The 13,666-nt window shown below is 38.8% G+C and overlaps 1 protein-coding gene and 1 long non-coding RNA gene across 3 annotated transcripts in view; both read left to right on the top strand.

Annotated features, from left to right (window-relative positions):
- The window catches only part of LOC100374406 (uncharacterized), a 179,566-nt gene that overhangs the window by 31,966 nt on the left and 133,934 nt on the right, over positions 1-13,666 (top strand). The window lies entirely within an intron of this gene.
- LOC146740172 (uncharacterized) lies at positions 11,414-12,693 on the top strand. The gene is made up of 3 exons (XR_014930235.1): positions 11,414-11,583; positions 11,638-11,729; positions 12,483-12,693. It is a non-coding gene; the product is annotated as an uncharacterized LOC146740172 (long non-coding RNA).

The following is a 13,666-nucleotide window of genomic DNA, read 5'->3' as shown; positions in this document are numbered from 1 at the left end:
TAAAATATTATGACTATTGTTTATGCTGGCATTTGTCTAGTTGTTTCTGATCTGATGTCTGCATGTTTGTCATATCTGTGATGATATTCTATGTTACATTTGAACACCATCAATTTTATTGTCTTATTTTTCAGTGCAAAGTTTTTCACATTTTTCTGTATTTTTTCTAATTTTTGACCAAATAAATTGTTTGAAAAAATATGAAAACAAGTTCATTTTGTGAAAGATAACACAAGTTGATGTTCACGCGGTAAGTGTGAAATTGGAAACAAGACTGTGTTTCTAAACATACTAAAAAAAAACAATTGTCAAAATTTACAATTGCATCATTATTTTCATATTAATTTCAAAATAATATTGACAAGCTACCTCAAAATATGGTCTTCCCACGCATTTGTATTGAAGTATCACCTGACATATATTGTGAGTACATAGTCTTTTCTCTTCATTTTAGTACACTCAAATAATGTTCAATTTCTAATTTGTTAATAAAAATTTAGAATTTACTGGAAAAGCATAATGGGTGAGAGGACAGTTTAAATTCATTTCCTGATGCCAGATATAAATACCATATTTTTAGCTCCGCTGTCGACTTTGTCGAGCGGAGCTTATCATATGAGTGATTGTCCGTCGTCGTCGTCCGTCGTCGTCGTCCGTGTCAATGTTTTACTTTTTCGACTTCTTCTTGAAAACTACAAGCCTGAATGCTTTGATACTCGGTGTATATGTACCTTGGGTAGACCTCTCTTAGGTTTGTTCATTTCATGTTGATATCTTCAATTCTCTAATTTTGGTGAATATTTTTGTCATTTTTGGTAAAAAGTGATATTTTCGACTTCTTGTTAAAAATCAATAGTTCAATTGCTTTGATATTACATATATAGATACTACATGTAGACCTTTCTCAGATTTGTTCATTTTGTGATGATATTTTCAGTTCTCTAATTTTGGTGAATATTTTTGCCATTTTTGGTAAAAAGTGATATTTTCGACTTCTTGTTGAAAACTGTAAGTCCGATTGCTTTGATATTACATATATAGGTACTACATGTGGAACTCTCTCAGATTTGTTCATTTTGTGATGATATCTTCAATTCTCTAATTAATTTATTTTGGTGAATATTTTTGTAATTTTTGGTAAAAAGTGATATTTTCGACTTGTTAAAAACTGTAAGTCCGATTGCTTTGATACTATTCATATTGTTCATTTTCTAATGATGTCTTCAGTTCTTTAATTGAAATGTGCATTGCTAACAGCGGAGCTATCTCAGCCGATAGGCTGCTTGTTAAAAATATTTTGGTTTCCAAAATTTGTTAGTGTTTGAGTTTTTCATGGAATTATCATGTCTGCAATTTGTTTTCATTTGTTTTAAAATTGGATCAGAAACTGATTATAATAGTTGATTCAAGGGTTTGATTGTCATATAATCATTGTGTCGACGGTCAACATAGATTTGCATAACAAATATTATATTTTACTGCTGTGTGTATTAAGGTCAGTTTGATTTAGGGGAATAAAAAAAGGAAATATCTGATCATATTAAACATATGCATACATAAAGGTCATAAAGGTCAGCTCTTTTCACATTGAGAGAAATTAAACATTTGTATTATTCATTTTGGATATTATTTCATCATACATTTGGGTGTTTCATTAGAATTAAATTAACACTATGGTTACCTTGGTGATGTTAAACTGCGTGTGGTTTCCCACATGGGTGATTACACTTGCATGCAGTCTCTTGTTTGTTTTTTGGTTTTACATTCTTTCAAGATGGATGTGAATGGCAGACAAGTGATTGCTTGCACACTAACAAAAATGAGCATTACAACTGTCGTATTGCTGAGGACTCTGGAATGCATTCGCCTTGTATGTGCGTATAGAAAAAGTTTGTAGTCCAGGCAGGAAGGCACAATTTGAAAAGTTAGGAACTTTCTGCATTTGGTGGGCTCACTCATAAAAACATTGTGATCAGAAGTGTATGCATCTCTCATTGGTATTCTCAAAGCAATTCATAGCCTAGTATCTTTAGTGCACCTTCAACACTGTCTCGCAAATGCTATCGTAGAAAAAAATCTCAAAGAATATTGTAAAGTGTGCAAAATTCAGTTTCAGCATGGTTTCTAATAAACTATTATGATTTTAACCATAATGCTGATTGGTGGAATATTAATGAGTCTGTTAACCATCGTCCCACGCACTGGACCCTAGACTGGTGATAATCAGCAACTGTGTCAAACAAGGATGTCTACAAGAAATCAGGCTTTCACCGTAACCCAGTTTTCATCATTTATACATGTACAATAATATTTTATTTTATTGAACCACCCCCCCCCCCCCCAAAAAAAAACGACACTGTATATGCAAGTCTACTATAATATGATTGAATGCTATATAATGGTGCATATTGTTGTAGCGAATCTGAGAAATAACGTACTTCTCAATTGTCTTAAATTTTGGAGCTACAGTGTATATGATTATTAGATAATGGCAGCATTATTTTTTTAAAACTACTTATATGTGTGACTTTCACCATGGTGACTAGGAATGGAACTAAAGTATTATTGCACTATGTATTGTTTATGCATGTGGATCATTCAATTAAAATGAGATCAAAATACAGCTTAACACAATCATAGGAATTGCAGAGTTGATTTCACCGGTACTGTGGACGATGCTTCTCTAGATGCTAGCATTCTTCCAGTGGGCCTTCCTATCTATCTGGCCTCTTTACAAGGTACCTAGTCAGAACATTAGGAATTAGGAGACAGACCAGAGGGTTCTTGAAATCAGGGATCAGAAGAAAGACCAGAGGTTGCCTGAAATCGGGGATCAGGAGAAAGACCAGAGCTTTCTTGCAATCGGGGATCAGAAGAAAGACCATAGCTTTCCTGAAATCAGGGATCAGAAGACACTCCACAGGTTGCTTGAAATCAGGGATCAGAAGACACTCCACAGGTTGCTTGAAATCAGGGATCAGGAGACACTCCACAGGTTGCTTGAAATCAGGGATCAGAAGACACTCCACAGGTTGCTTGAAATCAGGGATCAGAAGACACTCCACAGGTTGCTTGAAATCAGGGATCAGGAGACAGGCGTGAGCTTACCTGCAATCAGGGACCTGAAGAAAGACCAGAGCTTTCCTGAAATCAGGGATCAGGAGACACACCACAGGTTGCCTGAAATCAGGAATCAGGAGACAGACCAGATGTTACCTGCAATCAGGGATCAGAAGAAAGACCAGAGGTCGCCTGAAATCTGGGATTAGAATATTAGAATATGAACCCTGAAATCAGGGATTAGGAAAAGAACCGAAGTTCTGACATCTAAGATTAGGAGATGCCTGAAAGCTACAACCCCTTTTAACCTTTTGCATGTAGTGGTGATATTCAGTTTGTTTATATCATTGACATATACCTTAGAATAGAATAGTGTTTGGTGTATTCAGTTGATAATGATTTAAACAGTCTTCCAAAATACTGCAGTGACTCCTTGTCTATAAGCCTCCATGTTTTTTTAGTAATAGAAAGCAAAGTTTATAATATAATAAGAATTAAAAACCACTAGTTTTGTCTCAATAACCCCCCCATTTAATCTACAGAAGGTTTAAGAAAGCAACAGCTACAGTAAAATAAAATATGTTACATGTGAAAACCATGTTACATGTCAAGTTGAAATATTATTAACCAATCCTAAATGTACTTTATATTTTACATGGTTTGTTGTGGCAGGCAAACTGTAGGACTTGAAGCTCTTTTGAGATTTAAAGAGCTTTTAGTTTAAAGTAAGCGTTCAAGTACCAAATCTACAAAGTAAGCTGTCCGCTTGAAATACCACAGTTGGTGTCAGTTTCATCTTGCAATTTAAAATACAATGAACTGTAGGAATAAAGAAACCTTTTGAATTATTTCAGGTTGTCTGGCCTCATGAGGCTCAGTTTATTTAATATATAACACGGTAATTTGCTATTTATATCGCCAATAATTGTGTCATTAAAGCATGACTTATTACTTATCTTAAGGTAATTGAAAATTATAGAAATTGTGTCGTAGGTTTCATGTAATACAATGTATACATGGTTGGCCCAGAGAATTGTCATTGTGTCAGGCTATGCAATTGGTCAAATCTATTTATAATGTGTCATGCCGTGAAAGGCAAATATTAAATGTTTTTCAACTTGTACATCACATTTTCTTTTTTGTGTTTGTCAGGTTTTAGTAAAATTTAGTTTCAATGAAAATAAAAACACAAATTCAATCAAATTTTTAAATTAAAAACCAGTGCATTGAATTTTTTAAACTGATATCATTTACAGTTCCTGGTTGCCATATTAAAACTTGCCATCTCATCTGATAATTACTGTTACAGTAATTAGTGTATGCCAGGAATTTTTGGATTTGACAATGGCTTTTTTGAGGTCACCGATTTTCTGCAAATTTTTTTGACTCGCAAAAGGTTTGTTTGTAGGTGAGAGTGTGCTCATCGCGTTCTGCTGACTTATTACTTTATTTTTTATTACATGTGCTTTTTACTTGAATAGTGTCATTGAACATGTAAAACGGTCTACAGCCACTAATGTGTTAGCTGCTTCAGAGTACATTGCTATTACAGTACGTCTCATTGTATAGATTGGCAATCTAAACCAACCTTTGCAATCAGCCTTCAGCGCTGTACAAAAACAAAATCGACAGGATGACTTTTGTCTGTTTTTCGGTTTTTCTAATCTCCATGATATTTACAGCTCCGCTGTCGACAATCATATTACCAATTGTTCGTCGTCGTCATTTACTTCACAATTTCAACTTCTTCTTCAAAACCACAAGTCAGAATGTTTTCGAATTTGATATGCAAGTACCTTGGATGGTTGTTTTCTCAGATTTGTTCATTTCATGTCAAAATCTCAAATTCTCTATTTTTGGTGAATATTTTTGGTAAAAAGTGATATTTTCGACTTCTTGTTAAAAACCGCAAGTCAGATTGCTTTAATACTACATATATAGGTACTACATGTGGAACTCTCTCATATTTGTTCATTTTTGGTGAATATTTTTGTCATATTTGTTCATTTTTGGTGAATATTTTTGTCATTTTTGGTAAAAAGTGATATTTTCGACTTGTTAAAAACCGTCTGATTGTTTTGATACTATATATATATATAGGTACTACAGGAAGACCTCTCTCAGATTTGTTCATTTCCTGATGATATCTTCAATTATCTAATTTTAATGAAAATTTTTGTCATTTTTGGTAAAAAGTGACATTTTTGAATTCTTGTTGAAAGTCCGATTGCTATACAATACTATACATATTGTTTATTTTCTAATGATATCTTCAGTTCTTTAATTTAAATGTGCCTTGCTAACAGAAGCTATCTCAGCCGACAGACTGCTTGTTTTGCTCTATCTCCATATCCAAATCTCTACTATGTCATTTTGTAAATTTCAAACTTTATAAACATATTGACATGTATTAGTTTCTCATGGATTTCTTAATCTTTTCAATTTATTCTAATTTGTTCTTTTTTCCTAAAGCAATAATTTTTATTCCAACCTTTAAGTGCAGTCAGCATTATTGTAATAATGATTATGACTGATACTGTGATTTTTGTGCAGAATGGATTAAACTATAAATTACTCTGTTTTAGACTTTTAACAACATATTTAGTCTGTCAATGTAGAACCAACTTTACTATGACATACCACACACCAACAACAACAACTGGTTTATTTCATGGTATTAAATGTTTGACAACATGTTATCACAACTATTGACTAATATTACATAACTTCAACTCTGGGCTAATAATAACCGTGAGGTCAAAAGTTAGGCATTTATGAAGTTGGTTCTCAGTATATCAGTTTTTGAAAAAAGTATTGCCTCCCCTCTGATTCTGAAGTATTTCATTACACATCCTGATTTCCGATTTGTTGACAAATGCCGGGCTCTTATTATTGCTTGGAATGTATTTCCTGGTTTTACTCATTTAGATTCTTTCTATACTATTTCCTTCGGTCTTATAATTTCCAGACATAGTATATAGTATGTGGTTTTACTAACTTGGCACACGTAACAACTAAGAACTCTTCTTGAAAGTGATATTATAGTTGCTCATTTGTAATTAGGCGCAGAAGACCCCTGAAATCAGTTGCTATAGCAACATGTCATCCTGAAGCTAGCCTGAACTGGTACCTATACAATTACCAAATGAAAAATAATTGTCATTGTTGTAATGAAAGCTACTCGAGGCCATTTGCTTGTATTTTACTTGACACTTTTTAATTTGAATTTCAAACAATGTAAGGCTTTTATGATGCATTCAGAGGTCAGTGGTCATTGGGTTTCCTACTAAAGGCCGTCTTCAATATTATACAAAGTCACAATGCTTACTTTGCATGGAATAACATCAGATTAGCTGACATCATAAATTTGACTTGCTTGGTGGGTTGGACAAGACTGAACTAGTCAGGTGACAATAGTAAGCAATGAAGATACTTTCAATCCTGATGAGAAAGTTCAATGCTAGGTTGTCAGTGGAACAACAAATCTAATTATATATTAAAATTTGACAGTGGATGGGATGGCATTTAATTTCAGGAAAACATAACAAGTCCATTCTGTATTTGCTTAATTCAATTTGTCAGATGAATCTGAAAAATATAATCCTAATGTTACACTGTATCTCTGCCAGTTTGTTTATTCGGCTGTACAGTTTGGGAATTTGGTAGTATTGGCTACTTTGGCTATAACTATAGTAGCCCTGTTTGCTTACCATCAATGCAAACCCATATTGTCATGTGACTGTTCACGATATTGTTGGTGTGTTAATTAATCATTCTGGGAGAGGTATATGTGGCTGAGCAATTTGGTTGTTTATAGTGGGTGTTAGAGGCTACGATATCTTCTTGGTCTCTTTCTTGCAAATGAGGAACAACATTCACAAGATTAAAGAATAATTTGGTCATTAGAAAGAAATTTACCTATTGCTCATTCATTATGTGATTTCCTGTTGTTGTATTGGGAGATGGTTTTAAGGTTTTTAAGGTGAGAGACTTATAATGAAATGTAATATGTATCAGTCAATTCCTGATAACATGTTTTTGATATCCAATGTGTGCCCCAGAGAATGTGTGATCCATGCAGAATATTTCAGAGCTCACTGGAGCTGATCTGCCTTAAATCCAAAGATTGTTCCCAAGGGAACAGCCTTGTGGACCCACTGCACTGGGGCATGGCAGAATTGACAGCATCAAGCTCCCGTGATCCCAATGGAAATCAGTTTGTACAATCAAATGTTGCGTGTTAGGCAACTCGACAAAGTAATTACAGACTTTGTCATCCAATTAATTTTATTGTACGTCCCTACTGGCTTCTTGATGGTGTTTAATCGAGTGTCGGCATTATTGTTGTACTAGAAAGAAGTGTTTTAGAATGGGCTTATGAAAAGAAAATTAAATTTGAAGCAGAGTAGTGTTCATTGATGAGAGGTCAGAGTTATATTGACAATTTTGTTTGAGTAATTGAGTAATGGATCAGAGATGATGAGCAAATAGGTTTACTACATTACTAAAATGTAAATGTATGGTTTGAGGTGGGGCATGCTAATGTGTACAGTAGATGATGTGACAGGTATGTATGGCGTGATCTGGGGCATACCAATGTGTACAGTAGATGATGTGACAGGTATGTAAGGCTTGATCTGGGGCATACCAATGTGTACAGTAGATGATGTGACAGGTATGTATGGCTTGAGGTGGGACATGCTAATGTGTACAGTAGATGATGTGACAGGTATGTATGGCTTGAGGTGGGGCATGCTAATGTGTACAGTAGATGATGTGACAGGTATGTATGGCTTGAGGTGGGGCATGCTAATGTGTACAGTAGATGATGTGACAGGTATGTATGGCTTGAGGTGGGGCATGCTAATGTGTACAGTAGATGATGTGACAGGTATGTATGGCTTGAGGTGGGACATGCTAATGTGTACAGTAGATGATGTGACAGGTATGTATGGCTTGAGGTGGGGCATGCTAATGTGTACAGTAGATGATGTGACAGGTATGTATGGCTTGATCTGGGGCATGCTTATGTGTACAGTAGATGATGTGACAGGTATGTATGGCTTGAGGTTGGGCATGCTAATGTGTACAGTAGATGATGTGACAGGTATGTATGGCTTGAGGTGGGGCATACCAATGTGTACAGTAGATGATGTGACAGGTATGTATGGCTTGAGGTGGGACATGCTAATGTGTACAGTAGATGATGTGACAGGTATGTATGGCTTGAGGTGGGGCATGCTAATGTGTACAGTAGATGATGTGACAGGTATGTATGGCTTGAGGTGGGGCATGCTAATGTGTACAGTAGATGATGTGACAGGTATGTATGGCTTGAGGTGGGACATGCTAATGTGTACAGTAGATGATGTGACAGGTATGTATGGCTTGAGGTTGGGCATGCTAATGTGTACAGTAGATGATGTGACAGGTATGTATGGCTTGAGGTTGGGCATACTAATGTGTACAGTAGATGATGTGACAGGTATGTATGGCTTGAGGTTGGGCATGCTAATGTGTACAGTAGATCATGTGACTTGTATGTGTGACTTGAGGTAGGACATGCTAATGTGTACAGTAGATCATGTGACAGGTATGTATGGCTTGATGTGGGGCATGCTAATGTGTACAGTAGATGATGTGACAGGCATGTATGACTTGAGGTGGGGCATGCTAATGTGTACAGTAGATGATGTGACAGGTATGTATGGCTTGATCTGGGGCATACCAATGTGTACAGTAGATGATGTGACAGGTCTGTATGGCTTGATGTGGGGCATGCTAATGTGTACAGTAGATGATGTGACAGGTATGTATGGCTTGAGGTGGGGCATGCTAATGTGTACAGTAGATGATGTGACAGGTATGTATGGCTTGAGGTGGGGCATGCTAATGTGTACAGTAGATGATGTGACAGGTATGTATGGCTTGAGGTGGGACATGCTAATGTGTACAGTAGATGATGTGACAGGTATGTAAGGCTTGATCTGGGGCATACCAATGTGTACAGTAGATGATGTGACAGGTATGTATGGCTTGAGGTGGGACATGCTAATGTGTACAGTAGATGATGTGACAGGTATGTATGGCTTGAGGTGGGGCATGCTAATGTGTACAGTAGATGATGTGACAGGTATGTATGGCTTGAGGTGGGGCATGCTAATGTGTACAGTAGATGATGTGACAGGTATGTATGGCTTGAGGTGGGACATGCTAATGTGTACAGTAGATGATGTGACAGGTATGTATGGCTTGAGGTGGGGCATGCTAATGTGTACAGTAGATGATGTGACAGGTATGTATGGCTTGAGGTGGGGCATGCTTATGTGTACAGTAGATCATGTGACAGGTATGTTTGGCTTGAGGTGGGGCATGCTAATGTGTACAGTAGATGATGTGACAGGTATGTATGGCTTGAGGTGGGCATGCTTATGTGTACATTAGATGATGTGACAGGTATGTTTGGCTTGAGGTGGGGCATACTAATGTGTACAGTAGATGATGTGACAGGTATGTATGGCTTGAGGTTGGGCATGCTAATTTGTACAGTAGATGATGTGACAGGCATGTATGGCTTGAGGTTGGGCATGCTAATGTGTACAGTAGATGATGTGACAGGTATGTATGGCTTGAGGTTGGGCATGCTAATGTGTACAGTAGATGATGTGACAGGTATGTATGGCTTGAGGTGGGGCATGCTAATGTGTACAGTAGATGATGTGACAGGTATGTATGGCTTGAGGTGGGGCATGCTAATGTGTACAGTAGATGATGTGACAGGTATGTATGGCTTGAGGTGGGACATGCTAATGTGTACAGTAGATGATGTGACAGGTATGTAAGGCTTGATCTGGGGCATACCAATGTGTACAGTAGATGATGTGACAGGTATGTATGGCTTGAGGTGGGACATGCTAATGTGTACAGTAGATGATGTGACAGGTATGTATGGCTTGAGGTGGGGCATGCTAATGTGTACAGTAGATGATGTGACAGGTATGTATGGCTTGAGGTGGGGCATGCTAATGTGTACAGTAGATGATGTGACAGGTATGTATGGCTTGAGGTGGGACATGCTAATGTGTACAGTAGATGATGTGACAGGTATGTATGGCTTGAGGTGGGGCATGCTAATGTGTACAGTAGATGATGTGACAGGTATGTATGGCTTGAGGTGGGGCATGCTTATGTGTACAGTAGATCATGTGACAGGTATGTTTGGCTTGAGGTGGGGCATGCTAATGTGTACAGTAGATGATGTGACAGGTATGTATGGCTTGAGGTGGGCATGCTTATGTGTACATTAGATGATGTGACAGGTATGTTTGGCTTGAGGTGGGGCATACTAATGTGTACAGTAGATGATGTGACAGGTATGTATGGCTTGAGGTTGGGCATGCTAATTTGTACAGTAGATGATGTGACAGGCATGTATGGCTTGAGGTTGGGCATGCTAATGTGTACAGTAGATGATGTGACAGGTATGTATGGCTTGAGGTTGGGCATACTAATGTGTACAGTAGATGATGTGACAGGTATGTATGGCTTGAGGTTGGGCATGCTAATGTGTACAGTAGATGATGTGACAGGTATGTTTGGCTTGAGGTTGGGCATGCTAATGTGTACAGTAGATGATGTGACAGGTATGTTTGGCTTGAGATTGGGCATGCTAATGTGTACAGTAGATGATGTGACAGGCATGTATGGCTTGAGGTTGGGCATGCTAATGTGTACAGTAGATGATGTGACAGGTATGTATGGCTTGAGGTTGGGCATACTAATGTGTACAGTAGATGATGTGACAGGTATGTATGGCTTGAGGTTGGGCATGCTAATGTGTACAGTAGATCATGTGACAGGTATGTATGACTTGAGGTGGGGCATGCTTATGTGTACAGTAGATGATGTGACAGGTATGTGTGACTTGAGGTGGGACATGCTAATGTGTACAGTAGATCATGTGACAGGTATGTATGACTTGAGGTGGGACATGCTAATGTGTACAGTAGATGATGTGACAGGTATGTATGACTTGAGGTGGGACATGCTAATGTATACAGTAGATGATGTAACAGGTATGTATGGCTTGAGGTGGGGCATGCTAATGTGTACAGTAGATGATGTGACAGGTATGTATGGCTTGAGGTGGGGCATGCTAATGTGTACAGTAGATGATGTAACAGGTATGTATGGCTTGAGGTGGGGCATGCTAATGTGTACAGTAGATGATGTGACAGGTATGTATGGCTTGAGGTGGGGCATGCTAATGTGTACAGTAGATGATGTGACAGGTATGTAAGGCTTGATCTGGGGCATAGCAATGTGTACAGTAGATGATGTGACAGGTCTGTATGGCTTGATGTGGGGCATGCTAATGTGTACAGTAGATGATGTGACAGGTATGTAAGGCTTGATCTGGGGCATACCAATGTGTACAGTAGATGATGTGACAGGTATGTATGGCTTGAGGTGGGACATGCTAATGTGTACAGTAGATGATGTGACAGGTATGTATGGCTTGAGGTGGGGCATGCTAATGTATACAGTAGATGATGTGACAGGTATGTATGGCTTGAGGTGGGGCATGCTAATGTGTACAGTAGATGATGTGACAGGTATGTATGGCTTGAGGTGGGACATGCTAATGTGTACAGTAGATGATGTGACAGGTATGTATGGCTTGAGGTGGGGCATGCTAATGTGTACAGTAGATGATGTGACAGGCATGTATGGCTTGAGGTTGGGCATGCTAATGTGTACAGTAGATGATGTGACAGGTATGTATGGCTTGAGGTGGGGCATGCTTATGTGTACAGTAGATGATGTGACAGGTATGTTTGGCTTGAGGTTGGGCATGCTAATGTGTACAGTAGATGATGTGACAGGCATGTATGGCTTGAGGTTGGGCATGCTAATGTGTACAGTAGATGATGTGACAGGTATGTATGGCTTGAGGTTGGGCATACTAATGTGTACAGTAGATGATGTGACAGGTATGTATGGCTTGAGGTTGGGCATGCTAATGTGTACAGTAGATCATGTGACTTGTATGTGTGACTTGAGGTAGGACATGCTAATGTGTACAGTAGATCATGTGACAGGTATGTATGACTTGAGGTGGGGCATGCTAATGTGTACAGTAGATGTGACAGGTATGTGTGACTTGAGGTAGGACATGCTAATGTGTACAGTAGATCATGTGACAGGTATGTATGGCTTGATGTGGGGCATGCTAATGTGTACAGTAGATGATGTGACAGGCATGTATGACTTGAGGTGGGGCATGCTAATGTGTACAGTAGATGATGTGACAGGTATGTATGGCGTGATCTGGGGCATACCAATGTGTACAGTAGATGATGTGACAGGTCTGTATGGCTTGATGTGGGGCATGCTAATGTGTACAGTAGATGATGTGACAGGTATGTAAGGCTTGATCTGGGGCATACCAATGTGTACAGTAGATGATGTGACAGGTATGTATGGCTTGAGGTGGGACATGCTAATGTGTACAGTAGATGATGTGACAGGTATGTATGGCTTGAGGTGGGGCATGCTAATGTGTACAGTAGATGATGTGACAGGTATGTATGGCTTGAGGTGGGGCATGCTAATGTGTACAGTAGATGATGTAACAGGTATGTATGGCTTGAGGTGGGGCATGCTAATGTGTACAGTAGATGATGTAACAGGTATGTATGGCTTGAGGTGGGGCATGCTAATGTGTACAGTAGATGATGTGACTGGTATGTATGGCTTGAGGTGGGGCATGCTAATGTGTACAGTAGATGATGTAACAGGTATGTATGGCTTGAGGTGGGGCATGCTAATGTGTACAGTAGATGATGTGACAGGTATGTATGGCTTGAGGTGGGGCATGCTAATGTGTACAGTAGATGATGTGACAGGTATGTAAGGCTTGATCTGGGGCATACCAATGTGTACAGTAGATGATGTGACAGGTCTGTATGGCTTGATGTGGGGCATGCTAATGTGTACAGTAGATGATGTGACAGGTATGTAAGGCTTGATCTGGGGCATACCAATGTGTACAGTAGATGATGTGACAGGTATGTATGGCTTGAGGTGGGACATGCTAATGTGTACAGTAGATGATGTGACAGGTATGTATGGCTTGAGGTGGGGCATGCTAATGTGTACAGTAGATGATGTGACAGGTATGTATGGCTTGAGGTGGGGCATGCTAATGTGTACAGTAGATGATGTGACAGGTATGTATGGCTTGAGGTGGGACATGCTAATGTGTACAGTAGATGATGTGACAGGTATGTATGGCTTGAGGTGGGGCATGCTAATGTGTACAGTAGATGATGTGACAGGTATGTATGGCTTGAGGTGGGGCATGCTTATGTGTACAGTAGATGATGTGACAGGTATGTTTGGCTTGAGGTTGGGCATGCTATTGTGTACAGTAGATGATGTGACAGGCATGTATGGCTTGAGGTTGGGCATGCTAATGTGTACAGTAGATGATGTGACAGGTATGTATGGCTTGAGGTTGGGCATACTAATGTGTACAGTAGATGATGTGACAGGTATGTATGGCTTGAGGTTGGGCATGCTAATGTGTACAGTAGATCATGTG

Source organism: Saccoglossus kowalevskii, chromosome 8 (assembly GCF_978046115.1).
Source record: "Saccoglossus kowalevskii chromosome 8, keSacKowa6.1, whole genome shotgun sequence".
In the NCBI taxonomy this organism is placed as follows: Eukaryota; Metazoa; Hemichordata; class Enteropneusta; family Harrimaniidae; genus Saccoglossus; species Saccoglossus kowalevskii.
This window is presented reverse-complemented; position numbering and strand designations above follow the sequence as displayed.